Source organism: Cetorhinus maximus, chromosome 18, assembly GCF_964194155.1.
Source record: "Cetorhinus maximus chromosome 18, sCetMax3.hap1.1, whole genome shotgun sequence".
In the NCBI taxonomy this organism is placed as follows: Eukaryota; Metazoa; Chordata; class Chondrichthyes; order Lamniformes; family Cetorhinidae; genus Cetorhinus; species Cetorhinus maximus.
The window spans coordinates 8,077,695-8,100,408 of NC_135896.1; the positions used below are offsets into that span (position 1 = coordinate 8,077,695).

General features: G+C 41.1%; 1 protein-coding gene across 6 annotated transcripts in view; it reads left to right on the plus strand.

Moving 5' to 3' along the window:
* ston2 (stonin 2) overlaps positions 1–22,714 on the plus strand; it is a 136,762-nt gene that overhangs the window by 90,837 nt on the left and 23,211 nt on the right. Inside the window, exon 1 of one of the 6 annotated variants that reach the window (XM_078562047.1) lies at positions 15,090–15,240. The exons of the other annotated variants lie outside the window; for them this stretch is intronic. The gene's annotated coding sequence lies outside the window, so the exon portion shown is untranslated. Of the gene's footprint in view, positions 1–15,089; positions 15,241–22,714 lie in introns of those variants that run through there. 6 annotated transcript variants of the gene reach the window in all.

Sequence of the window (22,714 nt, forward strand, 5' to 3'; positions counted from 1 at the left end):
TGTGTCAAAATTGGGAGGACTGTCTCACAGACTAGCCATGCTCACAGAATCATACCTTACAGATCATGTCCCAGACACCACCATCAATACTGGCAGGACAAACCCAGCAGAGGTGGCGGCATGGTTGTATACAGTTGGGAGGGAGATGTCCTGGGAGTCCTCACCATTGACTCCAGCCCCCATGAAGTTTCATGGCATCAGGTCAAACATGGGCAAGGAAACCTCCTGCTGATTATCTCACACCACACCAACCCCCACCACCCCTCCCTCCACCTCAGCTGATGAATCAGTACTCCTTCATGTTGGAATCACTGAGGTCTGGGTGGGTGACTTCAATGTCCATCACCAAGCGTGGCTCAGTAGCACCACCACAGACCGAGCTGGCTGAGTCTTACAGGACATAGTCGCTAGACTGGGTCTGCAGCACATGGTGAGGGAACCAACAAGAGGGAAAAACGTACTTGACCTCACTTTCACCAACCTGCCTGCCGACATGTGCATGACAGTATCGGTAGGAGTGACCACCAGTCCTTGTGGCAACAAAGTCCTGTTTTCACATCGAGGAAATCCTCCATTGTGTTGTGTGGCACTACCACCTTCTTAAATAGGATGAGGCGCTGTGGGCCATCAGCAGCAGCAGAATTGTGTTCAACCACAATCTGTAACCTCATGGCCTGGCATATTCCCCACCCTACCATGACCACCAAGCATGGCAGTCAAACCTGGTTCAATGATTATGCAGGAGGGCATGCCAGGAGCAACACCTGGCATACCTACAAATGAGGTGTCAACCTAGTGAAGTTACAACACAGAACTACTTTCATGCCAAACAGCATAAGCAGCAAGCGATAGAGCTAAGCGATTCTACAGCCAGCGGATCAGATCTAACCTCTGCAGCCCTGCCATATCCAGTCGTGATTGATGGTGGACAGTTAAACAACTCACTGGAGGAGGTTGTTCCACAATTATCCCCATCCTCAATGATGAGGGAGCCCAGCACGTCAGTGCAAAAGACCAGGCTGAAGCATTCGTAACAATCTCCAGCCAGGCATACTAAGTGGACAATCCATCTCAGCCTCCTCCGGAGGTCCCAGCATCAAAGATGTCAGTCTTCAGCCAATTCAATTCACTCCACATGATATCAAGAAATTGCTGAAGGCACTGGATACTGCAAAGGTTATGGGCCCTGACAATATTCTGGTAATAATACTGAAGACTCGTGCTCCAGAACTTGCTGCACCCCTAGCCAAGCCATTCCAGTACAGCTACAACGCTGGCATCTACCCAGCTGTGTGGAAAATTGCCCAGGTATGGCCTGTACACAAAAAGCAGGATAAATCCAACCTGGATTATTCAATTACCATTCCATCAGCCTACTCTCGATTTTCAGGAAAATGATGGAAGGGGTCATCAACAGCACTAGCAAGCGGCACTTGCTTAGCAATAACCTGCTTGCTGACGCTCAGTTTGGGTTCCACCAAGGTCAGTCAGCTTCTGACCTCATTACAGCCTTGGTTCAAACATGGACAAAAGAGCTGAACTCCCGAGGTGAAGTGAGATGACTGCCATTGACATCAAGGCAGCATTTGACCGAGTGTGGCACCAAGGAGCCCGAGCAAAGCTGGAGTGAATGGGAATCGGGGAAAACTCTGCACTGTTTGGAGTCATATCTCGCACAAAGGAAGATGGTTGTGGTTGTTGGTCAGTTATCTCAGCTCCAGGACATCACTGCAGGAGTTCCTCAGGGTAGTGTCCTAGGCCCAACCACCTTCAGCTGCTTCATCAATGACCTTCCATCTAAGGTCAGAAGTGGGGATGCTCGCTAATGATTGCACAATGTTCAGCACTGGCTCAGATATTGAAGCAGTCCATGCCCAAATGCAGCAAGACCGGGACAATATCCAAGCTTGGGCTGATAAATGGCAGGTAACATTTGCACCACATAAGTGCCAGGCATTTACCATCTCCAACAAGAGAGAATCTAACCATCACCCCGTGACATTACCATCACTGAATCCCCCGCAGTCAACATCCTGAGGGTTACCATTGACCAGAAACTGAACTAGACTAGCCATATAAATACTGTACCTACAAGAGCAGGTCAGAGGCTAGGAATCCTGTGGTGAGTAACTCACCTCCAGACTCCCCAGAGCCTGTCCACCAGCTACAAGGCTCAAATCAGGAGTGTGATGGAATACTCTCCACTTGCCTGATTAGTGCAACAACACTCAAGAAGCCAGACACTATCCAGGACAAAACAAAAACAGAAATACCTGGAAAAACTCAGCAGGTCTGGCAGCATCGGCGGGGAAGAGCAAAGTTGACGTTTCGAGTCCTCATGACCCGATGCTGCCAGACCTGCTGAGTTTTTCCAGGTATTTCTGTTTTTGTTTTGGATTTCCAGCATCCGCAGTTTTTTGTTTTTATCACTATCCAGGACAAAGCAGCCGATTTGATTGGCATTCCTTCCACAAACATTCACTCCCTTCACACTGATGAGCAGTGGCAGCAGTGTGTACCATCTACAACATGCACTTCAGCAACTCACCAAGATGCCTTAGGCAGCACCTTCCAAACCCATGACTGCTAGAAGGACAGGGGCAGCAGATACATGGGAACACTACCACCTGGAAGTTCCCCTCCAAACCACTCACCATCCTGACTTGGAAATATAACGCAGTTCTTTTGCTGTCACTGGGTCAGAATCCTGGAACTCTCTCCCTAACAGCACTGTGGGTGTATCTGCACCATATGGACTGCAGCAGTTCAAGACCGCAGTTCACCACCACCTTCTCAAGGGCAATTAGGATTGGACAATAAATGTTGGGCTAGCCAGAGACATCCACATCCCGTAAATGAATAAAAAAGTCAATGTCAAAATGTTTTTTTATCGCTATTGCTTTTGTTGAGCACCTTGAGACGTAAGTTATTGTGTCTATAGGAAAGAAAATTATTAGAGAAATAATTTTTTAAAATATAGTGTTCTGTAAACCAGCCAATTCCAGATCAACCGCTGATTATTCTGACCACTTTTCAATTCTATCACACTATGTGCTATGTTTATTTGCATAGTTAGGATGTTATGCACTCAAAAAGATGAAAGTAGAATATTGTTCCTGACCAAAAAAATCAACTTTTTTCCAAGGAGTCTTCAATATTAGAGCCATGCTGGCACTTTTGACCATTTTTACAACCCAACAAGACAAATTCAGAATCTGGTTACTGATGGTGGCTGCAAATTTCTTTTGTCAAAAAATGGTTTCATGTTGCAACAAACGTAATTATTGATCAAATGTGTAATTGCTTAGAGGAAAGATACAATATTGTGTAACAAGATTCAGATGTAGTATTGCATATCTAAATATCAATCGTTTCTCAAAGCTAAAATTCCCATTTTCATAGGCTGATATTGGGTCCTTGTTGCTGTGCTGAGTTATAATGGACACTTTTCATTGTGCAATCACCATGGCAACTGCTGTAAGTAAAATGGTTGGTACACCTTACAGATGGACGTGTTTTAACCTGCTTTTGAATAGGTGAGACGGATGTGGTTCATATTGCACATTCCAGTAAATCGTCAGAAGCCCAGGGAAAATAAAGATTGAATGACAGTGCAGCTGTATGGTGAGAACAGAACTTGTTTGTCTGGATTCCATGTACTCTTAGCCTAACTAATGAAGCAAACAGGTGAAAGCTAAACCTGCCAACAAACCATTTCTTTATTGGACTACAAGCCACATTCTGAAACACTATAAAAGTGGCGGCATAAATTCTCATTAGCAACTACATCTTTGCCACAATAAACATTTCAGAATCTCTGATGATAGCTACCGGTTTGGAAAAATTTAGTTAACCCTTTATTCTCTATTGGTAATAACTTCTAGATTTACAAGTCTTTTTTAGCAACTATCTTACTGTAAATCTTTGCTAAAATATCATTGTTTTAAAAAAAATGTATTAAATTTCCTTTTAATAATTTTTCCTTCAGTACTGTAATCATTCTCTGATGCTATAAAGGTGGGGAAGTGGCACTAGGTTAAATGCCCTTGCAGAAATCTGGCACAGACATGACAGGCCAAATGATTACAGCACAGAAGGAGGCCACTCTATTATCTTATTCTTAAAATAAAAATCAAGATGAGTTCAATACTTTTAATATTCTGATATTAACCATAAATTAAGGACATGCTAATCTCACCAGGTTGACACCTCATTTCATATGTACATCTTTTTCGAGCTTTGATTACGTATATTCAGTGAGAACCAAAATAAAAATGTGCCATTTCACTGAAATATGGGGCAGAAATTTTACCTTTTGACCTGCTTGGAGTGGAAAAGGCCTGCAGCAAGTCAGGAACCCGAAGGTTCATCGAGCGGGCTTTGCTGTAACTTTTTAATTCAGACATGACATTCCCATCCCACTTCCGGGTTTTCCAACAAATCAGAATGGGCGAGCGTGATGATCTGCACTTGATACTTAAAGACTCTGTACTTAAAGGAACCTTGGTAGAGGTCAGAATGGCTCGATTGCAGAACTGAGAGGAAAGAGAGCAAGCAAAATGATGATGGCTCAACGTGGGATGGCTGTTCTCCCCTTCACTTCCCAGGATATCTCCGGTTTCCCTGGAGGTCATGCTACAGCTGTAAAAGTCCACAGGGAAATATTGTGTACAACAGACAGGAGAAAGATGCTTGCCTCTGAATTGAAGCAGGCATGTCTTGAAGTGACTGAGAGGTCAGCAACAGGATTGTGATACCTCAGTCGGATGCAATGCCGAAAGAGATTCAGGAAAGGAGAGGTGAGTGGCATCCGACACTGTGAATCCTCCAGCATTCTCTTGGACAGCACTTCTCAGACCAACATACCTTGCAGCTGCACCCATTCCTCTCTCTCGAGGCACCTCTTCACATTCCCCTCTGAACAGCCAACACTGACGCTCACCTTCATCTTATTGTCATCCCTCTCAGGAACTTCCCATAAATGTTGTTCTTCTATCCTCTCAAAATATTCCATTTCTCAAACATATGAATTAGGAGCAGGAGTAGGCTATTCGGCCCCTCGAGTCTGCTCTACCATTAATAAAATCATAGTTTATCTGATTGTGGCCTCAACTCCACATTCCGCCTACCCCCTATTATCTTTAACTTCCTTGTTAGTCAAGAATCTATCTACCTCTGCCTTAAAAATATTGATTGACCCTGCCTCCACCACTCTTGAGGAAGAGAGTTCCAATGATTCACAACCCTCAGAGAAAAAAATTCTTCTCATCTCTGCCTTAAATGGATGACCCCTTATTTTTAATCTGTGTCTCCTAGTTCTAGTCTCCTTTTAGCATTCACCCTGTCAAGTCCCCTCAGGATCGTATATGTTTCAATTAGATCACCTCTCAATCTTCTAAACTCCAATGGATACAGTCCCAGCCTGTCCAACCTTTCCTCATAATATAATCACCTCCATCCCAGGTATCAGTTCTCTGAACTGCTAATGCATTTATATCTTTTCCTAAATAAGGAGACCAAAACTGTACACACTACTGAGATGTGGTCTCACCAAAGTAGCATGTAGCTACAAGGTAGGATGTAGCAAAACATCCTAACTTTTATATTCCATTCTCCTTGCAATAAACAAAGTTCCATTTGCCGCCTTAATCACTTCTGTACCTGCATACTAACTTTTCCTGATTCATGTACCAGGACACTCAGATCCCTCTGTACCGCAGAGCTTTGTAATCTCTCTCCATTTAAATAATATGCTGCTTTTCTATTTTTCCTGCCAAAGTAGAAAAGGTTCACATTTTCCCACATTATACTCTATCTGCCAATTTTTACCCACTCACTTAACCTACCCATGTCCCTTTGCAGACTCCTTATGTCCTCTTCACAACTTACTTCCTTACCTATTTTTGTGTCATCAGTAAATTTAGCAACCATACATTTGGTTCCTTCATTCAAATCATTGATATACCTGTAACTCTTAACTTTCCCTGAAGCCCTGCATGAAGAGAGCCAGAGCTGGCCCTCCAGTCATAGCCACCCTGACCACAACAGACAAATAGGTCATGGAGATCAGCTAAATGGCATTGGAGATGGAGAATTTATAGTCTCCCAGATACCTAGTGACAGAATTAGATATCTCACAGCTACATGGCGTACAACACTCATTCATAAATTGATGTAATCAGTAACTGGGAAATGATCATCTGCACAACAATGGCTTTGAATCCTTTCTCCTTGTCAGTTCTTATTCAGATCTTTCATCTCCCACAGCTCCTTCAAGTGTGACGCAGGAGCTGATATAGGAGGAGGCTGAGGAAACTGTGTCATAAGTGTCATGTGCCCCCTCCATGAGCTTAGATGCGCACACCCTGAGGCCTAATAATCTGGGGACACAGGTTCAAATCCCACCACAGCAACTGGTGGAATTTAAATTCAATCAATTAGTAAATTCAATTAATTAACATATTTAAAATTGAAAGCTAGTCTCAGTAATGACTACCATGAAACTATCATTGATTGTTGCAAAAATCCACCCAGTTCATTAATGTCCTTTAGGGAAGGAAATCTGCCATCCTTATCTGTTCTGGCTTACAAGTGAGTCCAGACTCAAAGTAACTCATAACTGCCCTCTGAAATATCCTAGCAAGCCACTCAATTCAAGGGCTATTCGTGATTAAATTGATAATACTTGGAATAAAAGTGTGAAATTTAACCACTTGCGGGATTCCATCAGGGTCAGCTAATGCCAGAAGCATTGTCAGTCCAGTAAGCTGGGCTGGTTTGAGCTGTCATAGGCTCCGAGCACCTCCATGCCTCCTCGCTGAGCATTCCCCACTCAGTTCCATCTGTCTGTCAGCCTGCTTGCTTCTCAAAAATGCTGGCCTTGTCAGCGATGCCAAGAAAGGATAGAAAAAAAACATTATCACTTAGTGAACCACAAATCATGTGAGCAGGAGCATGTGTTGGAGATGGGATAACAGTGGAGAGTCCCTGTTAAAGGGTGCAGGATACTTGAAGCTCAGCTTAACATAGATGCTGAGCCTCATGGGTCATTTGCAAAGAGGACTGTTCTGGAGCAGCAGCAGGAAAGGTGATTCTATCGGCATTTCCAGACACTGCGCATGATTGGAGAGAGATTGGAGGAGTTTGTCTCCAGTATGATTGCCAATGATGTCTCCATAGAAAGATTGGCCACTTGTATGGCACATCTGAGGCAGCAGGCAGCTGGCCTTCACTAATGTCCGGCATACTCAGTTTAACAGTTTAAATAGGATGGAGGAATACCTTGCTCTGGCCAGTCAGCAAGCTTAGGCACTGTTGTTCTGACATACCAAGAAAGCTGATCCTCTCTCTGTGCTGGGAGTATTGCCTCCTTCAAGCTTGAGTTCTTCAGTTCATCTCCTCTGTCCTGTGGATTGGCAGGTAGTTGAGGAGCAGGCAGCTGCTGTTCCTGCTTATGCTTCTCCTGATGTTATTGGTGTTGCTGATACTGCTCCTCTTCCTCATCAGAAGTTCAAGGTAGAGTTGCACAGCAGCTCCCATGCTACAGTGAAGGCTGACAATAGGGAAGAGCAGATCAAAGTCAAATAAAGTACAAGATACAAGAATTGTAGACCGAGTACAACCATTGCCATAAACCTACTGACCAACCCCAAAGTCGCCATCAAACCTGCTGACCAATCCCAGCATCGCCATCAAACCTGGCGAACCAACCCCAACGACGACATCAAATTTAGCAATAAGGGTGGTGCTGTTGTTGTCTGGTGCACTGATCTCTACTTGGCAGAGGTTGAACACCAATTCGCTCCTATCTCCTCTTGGATCATGATGGCACCACCAAACACCAAAACATTGTCTCCTGGAATGTGACTGACCTTATCTCCTCAGGCAATCTTCTCTCCATAGCCTCCAACCTAATAGTCCCTAAACACCTGCATTCTGCATTTAACTGCCTGCACACAGGTTTTCTGAGCTGACTCAAACAACTGTGGCCAACAAGGCGAGAGCTAGTGGGGATTGATGAGCCTGTGAAATCAATGGGTTGGAAAGCCTTTAAATACTGAACGAGGACAGCTGCTTCTTCACCTAGGTTGAAAACTTTTGCTCACAGATCTTTTTCTGGAAGTGTGCTTTCATTGCTTTAACAGAAGTTTTTTTTTGAAAAATATACTTTATTCATAAAATATCTGGAAGAACATTACAAAACATTTCAAAATCGCCATCACAAAAGTACAATCAGATTCAACTTTTACACATGGATCACGAGGTGCATCAATACAATCAATGAATATTACAATCATTTCAATATGGTCATTACAGACGATGGTATTGGAGTTATCAACATACATCATGTTGCACTCTGAGGTGCTTCAATACAATTATAATACAACTAGTATTCAATGCATACATCCATTGTGAGCTGTACAGCCCGAGGGGCTCTAAACAGTTCCCAGTCCCTCAGTGCGTTGACTGAACAGAAGTTGATTCAACTTTCTTCCAGGTTATATGGGACACAGTAACCACGGCACAGGAATTAGAAAACTGAAACAGTTGCTTGGGAAGAGGGGGTGGATTGCAACATTAAAAAATGCCAGCATGTTAAAAATCCATAGGATTGCTCACATTCCCCCATTTAACCTGTGCACATTAGGGGGAGAGCCAGAAACCCCTGTGGGGGTGGTAGATCTGAGATTTAAATATGTAAAAAGGCAAATTTGATTGGTTAGCTACTGGAAAGATGTTTCCTTGTGGAAGAGACTAGAACCGGGGGCACAGTTTTAAGAACAAGGGGTCTACCATTTAAGACTGAGATTAGGAGAATTTATTTTTCTTCAAGGGTAGTAGTATGTGGAATCCTCTTCCAGAAAGCAGTGGAGACTGGTTCATTGAATTTATTCAAGACAGAGTTAGGCAGATTTTTGATAGACAAGGGAGTTGAGGGTTATGGGGGACAGATGACAAAGTGGAGTTGAGACACAACCATATCAGCTATGATCTTATTGAATGGAAAGCAGGCTTGAAGGGCTGAATGGCCTACTCCTGCTCCTAAGTCCTTTGTTCCAATGATATATTTGGAGCAACAGTTTTTTCTTTGGCTAGGTTGATCCCTTTGAGGCATTGTGCATTTAAGCAGAACCTCTTTTTCCATTCAAACATTTACAGTGCTGTGAAATGCAGAATCCTTAATAAATTGGAGGCAGCATGTATGTTTGAAAGGAATTCTTTCTGTATTTAGCACATTGCCCATCACCAATGGGGAGAGGAGACTGTGCTTTCTTCCTATTTTGAAATTAGTGTATTAGAGACCCATCCCATTTGACTCTTTTCCAACTGTAATGCCTGTCATCTACCTAGTGGGTGGGTGCATTCTTAGCTGTCATAATACTAAGTGGAAACTGCAGTCCTATCCTTTGTTAATGCTCAGAACTTCAATATTAACTGGCTCAAGGTCCAGCAGTGCTGAAAATTGAATTGTGATCCCTGCTTGACATCAGAGTGGCGATTAATAGATCCAGTATGTCCATGTAAGTGATTAATGGCTGGGAGACCTGCCAACGATCTTAAGCAGGCCATTTTCTTTTGGTGAAAAGTTAGAATTTTCCGCTTATACTCTGAATTCCCAAGTGCAAGAAAATTGAATTTTCTGGCTTGTTTTTGTGCCACATGCTCCCATTGAGTATTGGCTGAAGATTCACAGTCTCCTCCTCCTTCTCCTGCTCTATGTGGGAAGCTGGGAACATTTCCAGTGCCCGGGGCCAGCATGTTTGCGGAAGTGTCTCCAGCTGCAGCTCCTGGAATCCTGGGTTTCAGAGCTGGAATGGAGGCTGGGGACACTGTGGAGCATCTGCGAGACAGAGTATCATGGATAGCATGTATAGAGAGGTGGTCACACCGCAGGCTAAGAGTCCACAGGCAGGAAGGGAATGGCAGAGCAAGAGGACTAGGCAGGCAGTGCAGGAATCTCCTAGGGCTGTTTCCCTGCAAAACAGATATACCGCTTTGGATACTGTTGAGGGGAATGGCCTCTCAGGGGAAAGCAGCAACAGGCAAATTTGTTGCACCACGGTTGGCTCTGCTGCACAGAGGAGGAGTAAAAAGTGTGGGAATGCAATAGTTATAGGGGATTCAATTGTAAGGGGAATAGATAAGCGTTTCTGTGGCTGCAAACAAGACTCCAGGATGGTATGTTGCCTCCCTGGTGCTAGGGTCAAGGATGTCTCAGAGTGGCTACAGCACATTCTGAAGGGGGAGGGTGAACAGCCAGTGGTCGTGGTACACATTGGTAAAACGACATAGGTAAAAAAAGGGATGAGGTCCTAAAAGCAGAATATAGGGAGTTAGGAAGTAGGACCTCAAAGGTAGTGATCTCAGGATTACTACCAGTGCCACGTGCTAGTCAGAGTAGAAATAGCAGGATATATCGGATGAATACATGGCTGAAGAGATGATGTGAGGGGGAGGGTTTCAGATTCCTGGGACATTGGGACCGGTTCTGGGGGAGGTGGGACCAGTACAAACTGGACAGGTTGCACCTGGGCATGGCTGGGAATGATGTCCTAGGGAGAACATTTGGTAGAGTAGTTGGAGAGGGTTTAAACTAAAATGGCAGGGGGATGGGAACCTATGCAAGGAGTCAGAGGAAGGGGAATCAAGGGCAAGAACAAAAGACAGAAAGGGGAATAAGAAAAGTGATAGGCAGAGAAATCAAGGGCAAGAATCAAACAGGGCCTCAGTGAAAAATAGTGGGAACGGGGCAAGTAATGTTAAAAAGACAAGCCTTAAGGTTTTGTGCCTTAATGCGAGGAGCATTCGCAATAAAGTGGATGAATTAATCGCGCAAATAGATGTAAACAGGTATGATCTAGTCAGGGTTACGGAGACATGGCTGCAGGGTGACCAGGGATGGGAACTGAACATCCAGGGGTATTCAGTATTTAGGAAGGACAGACAAAAAGGAAAAGGCAGTGGAGTTGCATTGCTGGTTAAAGAAGAAATTAACGCAATAGTGAGGAAAGGTATTAGTTCCGATGATGTGGAATCTGTACGGGTAGAGCTGAGAAACACTAAGGGGCAAAAAACGTTAGTGGGAGTTGTATATGGACCCCCAAAGTGTGGTGGTGATGTTGGGAATGGCATTAAACAGGAAATTAGAGATGCATGCAATAAAGGAACAGCTGTAATTATGGGTGTCTTTAATATGCATATAGATTGGGCAAATCAAATTAATAACAATACTGTAGAGGAGGAATTCCTGGAGTGTATACGGGATGTTTTTCTGGACCAATACGTTGAGGAACCAACTAGAGAACAGGCTATCTTAGACTGGGTATTGTGTAATGAGAAAGGAATAATTGGCGAATAGTTGTGCGAAGCCCCTTGGGGATGAGCGACCATAATATGATAGAATTCTTCATCAAGATGGAGAGTGACGTTGTTGATTCTGAGACTAGGGTCCTAAATCTTAATAAAGGAAATTATGATGGTATGAGGCGCGAGTTGGCTATGATGCATTGAGAATCATTACTTAAGGGGATGACAGTGGATAGGCAATGACAAACATTCAAAGAACGCATGGGTGAACTGCAACAATTGTTTATTCCTGTCTGCTGCAAAAGTAAAACAGGAAAGGCAGCCAAACCATGGCTTACAAGGGAAATTAGAGATAGTATTAAATGCAAGGAAGGGGCATACAAATTGACCAGAAAAAGCAACAGGCCTGAGGATTGGGAACAGTTTAGAATTCAGCAAAGGAGGGCCAAGGGATTGATTAAGAAGGGGAAAATAGAGTATGATTGTAAGCTTGTGGGGAACATAAAAACCGATTGTAAAAGTTTCTATAGGTATGTGAAGAGAGAAAGATTGGTGAAGACAAATGTAGGTCCCTTACAGTCAGAAACAGGGGAATTTATATTGGGGAACAAAGAAATGGCTGACCAACTAAATACATACTTTGGTTCTGTCTTCACAAAGGAGGACACAAATAACATACCAGAAATGTTGGGGAACACAGGGTTTAGTGAGAGGGAGGAACTGAAAGGAATCAGTATTAGTAGGGAAATGGTGTTGGGGAAACTGATGGGATTGAAGGCCGATAAATCCCCAGGGCCTGATAATCTACATCCCAGAGTACTTAAGGAAGTGGCCCTAGAAATAGTGGATGCATTGGTGGTCATCTTCCGAGATCCTATAGACTCTGGAACTGTTCCTACAGATTGGAGGGTAGCTAATTTAACCCCACTATTTAAAAAGGGAGGTAGAGAGAAAACAGGGAATTATAGACCTGATGTCAGTAGTGGGGAAAATTCTAGAGTCCATTCTAAAAGATGTAATAGCTCAGCACATGGAAAACAATGGCAGAATCTGACAGAGTCAGCATGGATTTATGAAAGGGAAATCATGCTTGACAAATCTTCTGGAATTTTTCGAGGATGTAACTAGTAGAGTTGATGAGGGGGAGCCAGTGGATGTGGTTTATTTGGATTTTCAGAAGGCTTTCAACAAAGTCCCACATAAGAGATTGGCATGTAAAATTAAAGCGCATGGGATTGGGGGTAGTGTATTGAGATGGATAGAAAACTGGTTGGCAGACAAGAAACAAAGAGTGGGAATAAACGGGTCTTTTTCTGAATGGCAGGCAGTGACTAGTGGGGTACCGCAGGGATCGGTGCTGGGACCCCAGTTATTCACAATATATATTAATGATTTAGATGAGGGAACTAAATATAATGTCTGCAAATTTGCAGATGACACAAAGCTGGGTGGGAGGGTGAGCTGTGAGGAGGATGCAGAGATGCTTCAGTGTGATTTGGACAAGCTGACTGAGTGGGCAAATGCATGGCAGATGCAGTATAATGTGGATAAATGTGAGGTTATCCATTTTGGTAGCAAGGAAGGCAGATTATTATCTGAATAGCTATAAATTGAGAGAGGGGAATGTGCAACGAGACCTGGGTGTTCTCGTACATCAGTCGCTGAAGGTAAGCATGCAGGTGCAGCAGGCGATAAAGAAGGCAAATGGTATGTTGGCCTTCATAGCCAAAGGATTCGAGTATAGGAACAAGGATGTCTTGCTGCAATTATACAGGGCCTTGGTGAGACCACACCTGGAATGTCGTGTGCAGTTTTGGTCTCCTTATCTGAGGAAGGATGTACTTACTATAGAGGGAGTGCAGCGAAGGTTTACCCGACTGATACTGGGATGGCGGGACTGACATATGAGGAGAGATTGAGTCAGTTAGGATTATATCGCTGGAGTTCAGAAGAATAAGGGGGGATCTCATAGAAACCTATAAAATTCTAACAGGGCTAGACAGGGTAGATGCAGGAAGGATGTTCCCGATGGTGGGGGAGTCCAGAACCAGGGGTCACAGTCTGAGGATACGGGGTAGATCGTTTAGGACTGAGATGAGAAATTTCTTCACCCAGAGAGTGGTGAGGCTGTGGAATTCGTTACCACAGAAAGTAGTTGAGGCCAAAACATTGTATGTTTTCAAGAAGGAGTTAGATATAGCTCTTGGGGCAAAAGGCATCAAAGGATATGGGGAGAAAGCGGGAGCAGTCTATTGAGTTGGATGATCAGCCATGATCATAATGAATGGCGGAGCAGGCTCAAAGGGCCAAATGGCCTACTCCTGCTCCTAGTTTCTGTGTTTCTATGTGTCAGTGGTCTCATTGAACTTTGAGACACCGACTGACTGGGCTGTATCTCTTCCGACTCTGCTGCAACACTTGGTCCCTGATCTGACGCCTGACTGAATTTTTGCCTGGAGGGAGAACCCCATTTGTTTTGCAGCCAGTCCAGGCCAATACTATGGATAACTATGAACGGATTGCACTATAGATCTTTCCTTTGTCAGCCTGTCAATTCTAACTTCTAACAGAGATTATTTGATCCCACACATAGGATGGACAGAATTGTAGAATGGTTACAGCAGAGAAATTATGTCTTTTTTTATTCTTTCATGGGATGTTGGCATCACTGGCTAGGCCAGCATTTATTGCCCATCCCTAATTACTCTTGTTCAGAGGGCATTTTAAGAGTCAACCATATTGCTGTGGGTCTGGAGTCACATGTAGGCCAAACCAGGGTAAGGATGGCAGATTTCCTTCCCTAAAGGACATTAATGAACCAGATGGGGTTTTACAACAATCGACAATGGTTTCATGGTCATGGTCAGACTTTTAATTCCAAATTTTGTATTGAATTCACATTTCACCATCTGCCGTTGTGGGATTCGAACTCGGGTACCCAGAGCATTACCCTGGGTCTCTTGAATAACAGTCCAGTGACAATACCACTATGCACCTGCCTTTTGGTTCCCCTAAGTTCGAAAAGATCACACTTTTATTTAAAATGCTGGAACTTCATCGAGTGTATTTCTTACGCTCTCCATGTGGCTGGTGGACTAATACATTGGTGCTTGGCACCTGACTGCAACGGAGCAGTAAATCACAGAATCACAAAATGTAACGCCCTGGATGTACACTTGCACAATAATTAGTTCCTAGCTCTCGAAGACACCCCATTTGAAATGGATTTGTTTCCTGCTTGTCTGTCATCTTTTGTAGATGGAAGGATGTCGGCTAGCCGTTACAAAGGCTGTTTAGTCATCATGTCCCTGCCTCTGCAAAGAGCAGCTCAGCTAGTCCCATTCCTTTTCCCTTTCTTGATAACACTCTAAATTTTTTCTCTTTGGAATGCATTTTTTTAAAAATGTATCAGAATCTGCTTTCCTTGTTACTTCGCTGAACGTGAATGAGCATGCTGCTTCTGTGAGGGACCGAATTGACTCAATAAGTCTTGCTGTGTGGTTGCACAAATGAGGATTTGTGTGATGGATTTGCACGTCATAAATAAAATTAGAGTTGTAAAATTAGTGCACCACTACTAGCATGAAACAACTAAACCTGCAAAAGCTTTTTGTTTAAAGCCTTCTGGTTGTACAGTCTTGACATAGGGATAAATAGGCTGAAGTCTTGCGAAAATTAAACAATCTGTTATCTTGAAAAGCTTTTTTATATGCTGTGGGTGTCTCGCGTCGTGTTGTGTCATCTTTAAATCTGTTTGACCTGAGCAGTTAAATGCCAGCCTGTCCCAGGCAGACATGCAGACGCAAGTCCTCATGCATGCAGTGTGCATAATTCGTCCATCACATGACAAGAGAAACGATAGTGTCAGAGAAGAATCTGCTGAGAACTGAACTGCAAACTTATCAAAACGGAGCCTAACTTTGAGAGTGTTGAGTGAGTACTTCTAACCCCTTTCGCCAATGAACTTCCTAACCCTAAACAAGTATTTCTTTGTTCCCTGTAAATAAAATTGTTGATCTAGGGAATTTTAGGTCTTTTGGTTTGTACGGAGTAGTAACCTGATATTGGCATTTTAATTTCAGAGCTTGCGTTAGCATGAGAAAAGTGGGTGTTATTTTGACCTTTCATGCATTTTTGTTGGTAGTCGAGTAAAGTTCAGGAGATAATTTCTTAGCACAGGATCCAGGACACTGCATTATGTCTTGAGTTTTGTAAAATTAAAAATAATTAAATCAGCTTATTACCTGTTTTAATTTTTAACAAATGAAAGTAGAAATAAACAAGTTTGTGCTTGTTATAAGAATAGTGTAGCACAGAAGCAAACATTTAAATTGTTTTATAGGATTTGTGGAATATAAAAGGTTTTGTTTCACTTATTTACAGATTGCTTCAGTTTGGATACAAATTGGGTTTTGTGCTTTGAAGAATAGACAAATGAATGTTTGTGGGCTTCTGTGGGAGTTTTAATGAATTCGGTGCTTTTTACAAATCTGAGCCTTGTGTATTCATGAGGTTGATGTATTAGCCAGCTGGAATGTTTAAAAGACTGCAGCCTGATCGAGAAGAATTGAGTTGCTGATTTGTATTGCCATCAGTGCTTAGCAACAGGTTTAGCTTCATTTTTTTTTGCTCTGTTCTTATAGCTTGTTAGAAACAGCTGAAAAGCTCTTGCCTATTTATGATTTCAGTGCAGATAAGTCGGCCTTCAACCCCTGTAACTTAAACAATATTATTATGACCTTATTGCCCATTTTCTGTTGATTGTCATAACAGCTGTGTTTTATGATTATTCAGTTTAAAAATGTTTAGAAAAGAATGGTATGTCTTGTGCATTTTTGCTTTTTGATATTGCTATAGTTATTCCTCAACCATCTCCAATTATCCCCGTGGATTCGTGCTATTACTTTCAGTTCAAAGGTAGGACATTTTGGCAACCACTTTCAGTGCCACTCCTTTAAGATATGCTTCAGCTGTGTGGGAATTTCCAGAATTAATTTCGCCACAAGGAATGTCACAAAGTCTCTGCTGTTCATGCTACCTGTAAATGACAAAGTGGAGAATACTTCGAGAATGTGATAGATAATAAGTTTCACTGATGAGACCATGTTATGTAACCGGGTGACCATTAGAATTAAATAGCTACGATCAAAGAAATTTAATCAAATTAAGGAATTAAATAAGAATTTTAAGCTGGATAATCTAAAGGTAATATAAAATGAAATAGGGAGCAAGAAATGTGACCACAATAGATGTCTATCCATCAGCAAAGATGAAAATGGAAACAATTTGGTGGGTTTAGCAATTATTTCTCAAAAGTTTTCTCTTATTTTTGCAACAACTCTAATCAAGTCTGATTAATGTCTTTTACTGTAAGAACATATTTCGAACTTTGATACATCTGAGGGAGTTTGCATGAGACATGCAGATATTTGTGAGACTGGGGCTCAGCACAGACATGGGTCGAATAGCCTCCTCCTGCACTGTTTTGTTCTGTGATTAAATAAGTTAGAAAGAGATACTGAAGTTTTCATAAGAGAAAAATTTTGAAAATTAATGAACAAAATGGTTCCTCTTCATTCATCACTTCTCAGTTGACCTGGCTGAGGCTGGTAAATTTTTGTCATGGAATACTTGAACATGAAGGTATATTATTGGTATATCAAAAGTTGTTTGTTGGAATGCTAGGTATGAGGTAATGCTACAGGATATAACAGCTTTTTTTTTGTTTGTTCATTAGTTTGTATCCTAACACATTATAGTTGGAGGCTACTGTAATGAGGACATGTTTCACAAAGTGTTGCTAAGACCGCAGAAATACTTTGAGGGTTTGCATAGGGAAACAAAAGGATAAGCTGAGAGCCTTCCCTAGGCCTAATGCATGTCCTGTAAACCTGGTTCAGCAGGTGATCATTAACTTTGAACTTCCGCTGGCAAAAGGGACGGAGATCCATTTGCTGGCACCGGATGGAAGAAAATTTCACAGGAAAGGCAAGTGGTTAATATGGTTTCACAGCTGATATTCTGTGTAAATTTATAACCTTGAAACCATAATTACGAGATGTGTTGCATTCTCTATAAATGAAATCTTTAGATACTGCTGAGAGAACAGGCCTCAGTTTCTGACATTTATCCCTTAACTTCAATCAACATCTTGCCTCCAAAAGACCAAGCAAGATTAGCAAGTAAAGAATTGCAATCAACAACCTAAGCCTACAGTACAATGTGCTCGTACACGTTAGATTTGTAGATGACAAAAGTGTAATCTGGCTGCAAGTAGCTACTTCTACTGCTGACTTGCTTTCATTAATCATCCTATAAAAACCCTTTATCTTGGAATGCTAGTTCAGGAAAAGTCCATGAAATAAAATTCCAATGAATATGTTTCAATGACTTTAACACTTTTGATGCTATGAGTGAATTAAATCAAGTGAAAATAGCAAAGATGAAAAAAAAATACAACATATTAGAATATAAGGTTGAAAAACACAGTAATATTAGTAACTGCAGTAAAATATAAATGTATTTAATATAAATGTATACCAGTAAATGATAATGAAGTTGATGCTTATTGAATAAATTACTTATTTTATCATTCTTAAATCTCAAAGTACACACACATAACTATTTGCATTGTTTAAACTGCCTTCTGCCAAAAGCAAATGCATAGTAATCAAACAGATAAAACCCTGTTGTCTGTTTTTGTTACACTTAGTGTGCTATGTCTGATAATTTTACACACAATTTGTACGAAATAGCACCTCTGAATGCAGCTTGTTAGTGTTTGAATAAACACTCACCCCACATTATTCCACAAAGTGAGTTCACGGTTTCAACTGTGCGATCACGATAAGAAGCCAAGCATGTGTGGCGTTTTACTTCCAAAAATAAATGTAAGGGCAAGGATAGGGTGCCGTAGGCTAATCTTGTATACTGTTAATAAAAGGCCTAAGGACGGTCTTGATAGAAACTAAAGAAGAAAAATCAAAACATCTGAATTAGCAAACATGCACTAGTTATGCATAGCTGCATGACTTTGCACATCAAATGTGTTGAGCTACCATTTCAGTAAGAACTTAAAGGCACGTCATAATGAAAAATACTTATGAACTAAAAGTCAGCAGCTTCTGAAACATTTTATTCTGAGATATAATGTACTTTTGTGTTCTTGTAGATATTCAAAATCAATGATTGTGCGTGGGAGCTTGGTATTGTCAATAATTTCCCTTTTATGCAATAAAACAGAGGATGTAGATTCGCTGAGAGGTATACATTAACCATAGCATAGAGCAACACTCACATGACATGTGAAAATTGGATAGTAATTAAGTTCAGTGCATTGTTTGTAACTAAATTACTAAAAGTGGTCTTGAACTTAGTCCTTCCAAGCAGCAAAATGTTTAAAGTCCTATTTTCTGCTGGTTATCGGAATATGAACTTGATATGAATAGGCGTAAAACTGTCCACAACTTGTCACTGAATTGCATCTAAGAAAATGAACTGTTCATACTGATACCGTTGCCAAGGTTTTACTCACATTGGTGCAGATGCATTGAGCAGTAGAGAAATTAGATTTTTGCTCTGCATGCAAATGTGACTTTGGGAGTTCTTTATGGTTGATATTTGCTGACAGAAGTGGAAAAATTAGTCAATGTTTCAGCCCCAGAATGTATGCTTGGTTGAGCACAAATAAACTTTAAATAGGATAAATAATTTACATCCAGTAGCACAATTATCTCTACATGATGAAAAAGGTTTTTCTCTAAAATGTTTGGCTAATGAAAGGATTTCAAATCCTTTTTTTTTACCAAAGCACAACAAAGCACCATCAAGCACTAGTGAAAATTCTAGCTTGTGGAGGGATCTGGATTTTTAGTCTGAAAATGTTTGGCCCTGCTATGTACATAGTTGTTTCTTTTTTAAAAAATCTATCCTTGTAAGAAATTGATGTTTGCTTCTGAGATCTTGCTGGACAAAATTTTGTGTCCAGCATTTTTGTGGGCGAGTAATCGTGATTACAAATGTCCTTGGGAAGGGTGGGTGACAGAGAGAGGAAAGTTATAAGAACCTTGGAGAGGATTGTTATTCAGCGTCAAAAATATTTGGCCAAAGGCTGAGGATGACAATACCATGCAAGTCTGGGTATAACTAAAGCTTTGTTCACAACTTGTTACTGCATTTTACAATTGATGTAAGTTGGTATGTTTGGATCAAGGGGGCATGCTAGTTTGGATGCCAAGTCTGTGTTGTTAGCTGTTATAAGTTAGCACTGCAGTTAGGCTGGATCAGTGGATAAATGCAGTAATTGGTATGGTACTAATTCAAATGAACCACAAAGGGCCCCAGTTTTTATCCAAGAATTAAGATAAATTAAATTACTATTACAGCATTCCAAGAGTTAACCATAACTTAAATAAAGTATCAAAACCTCAAGAACTCATGGATACTTATTTACAGCTTCAGTAACCTGCTTTAATGATTTTTATAACCAGAGCACATGAACTGTCCAACCCATTAAAATAGATCTGGATTTTTCATTTATGAAGGGAACTACTACCTGAACAGTATAAACCTCATGAGTGGAATGGTAGACTTGTGGAAAGAAGCTTTATTCATTTACAATGTTACTTTCAGTGCAGGTCAATAGTTGGGTGAGTCACAGGTGGCTAAGCAACCAAATGCTGATACTTTCCTGAATAGAGAACAAACCAGTTATTGTTAACAGTGTTTCATTAAAATGGCATGTGAAACTTTTGTTTATACCTATTTAAATTGTGAAAATGGGCAACAGTACAAATGTATAGATTTTCTCCATCCAAATTTGGGCTGTCTGGAGATAACATTGATGTCACATTAGGGTGAAGAACTTTTGGTACAAATCTGGGAGCAACCTGAATGTAATGTAAACTGCTTCTGTGCACAACATTAATGGGTTTTGGTTTAAACGCTAATTTTTGCTGAAACATATTATTATCTGTTTGCTAGATAAACCTGATGGTAACAGTGTTCTCTTCATTTCATTGAGACTCAGTTCATTTTATGCAATTTTTATACACAGGTTCTAAATGTAAAAGGAAAAATAATTAGCTTGTAATCACTGGACGATGTTCATTCATATGTGAGTTGTATAGTTACAGTGAACTAAAATTCAGGTTCAGGAACACAGTGTTAAAGGAACAAACTACTGTTCCCAGCTTGTTTTTAAGTGGTATATATTCAAATACTGTAAAGTTAAATTGCGCTAAATCAAGTTTTAGTTTAAAAACTGTGAAGGAGTATGCATTTTTATTTCTGATTCTTGAATTAAATTTTAAATTCTATGATTTTAATAAACCTGTCACACTTTTTAGTCTTTTCAGGACTGCAGTAACATTTTACTCTAATTGAGTGATAGCTTTGGTCCTGGATCATGCTAGATTGCAGATGAGGTTGAAGAGTTATTAAGGTAAAAACAGTGAACTGGTAAACTATGCTAAGGAATAGTACCATCCCCTGAAAGCAGCATCTCCTGATAGCAAGTTTCTGACTTTTTATCAATGAAAGGCTACCTGTCTTTGCCATTGGGAAACTAAAAATGGAAATAAATTATGCAAATAACATGGAAATAAAGGCACCTTGATCAAGATTTCACTCTCAATCAACATCAGATTATAATTCTCTCGTTTGTGGGAACTTGCTGTGTGCAAATTAGCTGTTGCATTCCTTATGGTACAAAAGCAATTACATTTCAAGTATTTCATTAGATGCAATGTGCTTCAAGACGTGCTGAAGTTGTGAAAAGGGGGTAAAAATGCAAGTACTTTCTTTATTTAACCCAGGGTGCTGTTTCTCTTAATTCCTACTCATTGCATATGTAGCTGCAGAAGCTGTTAACAGTCTTGGCATACAGACCGGGAGGGAGAAAGTTAAAAACTCTGGCAAATATTACCGGAATCAGAGTTGATTTCCAAAAAATTAATCAATGAATCTTGCCACATTTTATTTGTTAAATTGTGTTATAATGACTTTCATGACTTTATCTATAATCATGCTCCTGAAGTAACATGAATCTCAGATAAAAATGTATGGAATAATGATCAGAAACAACATTTTATATCCTTAAAAAAAATCTCCATTGCTTATCTGTTGCATCCATGTGGCAAAATGTGTTAATTATGCATCTTTTGAATCCAACCACAGTTTATTTGAATTTAATAAATTTTTCCCTTTAGACTTTTAACAACAAAAGTACACACAAAAGCCAGGCAGGCCAAATAGTCTCAAACAACACACTTCTTTCTCTGAGATAGAATAATAAATTTAAGTTTTTCAAATGCATTGTCCATAATCTTTAGAAAATGTTGAAGTTACTGGTTTAGTCCTTCATATAGATTTTATTAAATTAAGTAATAGGATTTAATTGCCTGCAGTTAGAATGATTCAATTTCAGCTATTATTCAGGAACTTGCATGTAGGAACAGGAGACAATTATGGTCCAGTGAGCCTGCTCCATGTTTTAGACACAAGGCGGAATTGTACCGCCTTAGTCTTTAAATGCCGACTGGGACCATATGCAGATCCTGACGCCAATGGCCTGAGCGTCCTGCCCGCCGATGCAATCTTTCCAAGGTAGCTGCGCCTCCTGGAGCCCCATCCAGTTAGGGACAGTGGCAGGCTGGAGGGCAAGTGGGAGTGCTCAAGGGTGTAGTCAGCTGGCAGCACAAATGGGCACGGTGTGCACTGCCGTTAGAGACATTGGGATCACCTGAAGATGGTGGTACCCTCTGAGACATATAAAAAAAATCTATAAAAATAGGTATAGCCACAGCTGCTAGGCATATGAACATACATACATACGAACATACGAATTAGGCGCAAGAGTAAACCACTCAGCCCCTCAAGCCTGCTCTGCCATTCAGTAAGATCATGGCTGATCTGAATGTAACCTCAACCCCACATTCCTGCCTACCCCTGATAACATTTCAACTCCTTGTTAATCAAGAATCTATCTAGCTCTGCCTTGACAACATTTAAAGACTCTGTCTCCACCGCCTTTTGAGGGAGAGAGTTCCAAAGACTCTCAACCCTCTGAGAAAAAGATTTCTCCTCATTTCTGTCTTAAATGAGCGATTTTTTAAATAGTGATCCCGAGTTCTAGATTCTTCCGAGGAAACATCCTCTCCACACCCACCCTGACAAGACCCCTCAGGATCTTAAAGCTTTCAATTAAGTTGCCTCATACTCTTCTAAATTCCAGTGGATACAAGCCTAACCTGCCCAGCCTTTACTCATAAGACAACCCGACCATTCCTGGTTTTAGACTAGTAAACTTTCTCTGAACTGCTTCTAACACATTTATATCTTTCTTTAAATAAGGACACTAGTACTGTACACAGTACTCTAGATGTGGTCTCACCAATGCCCTACTTTT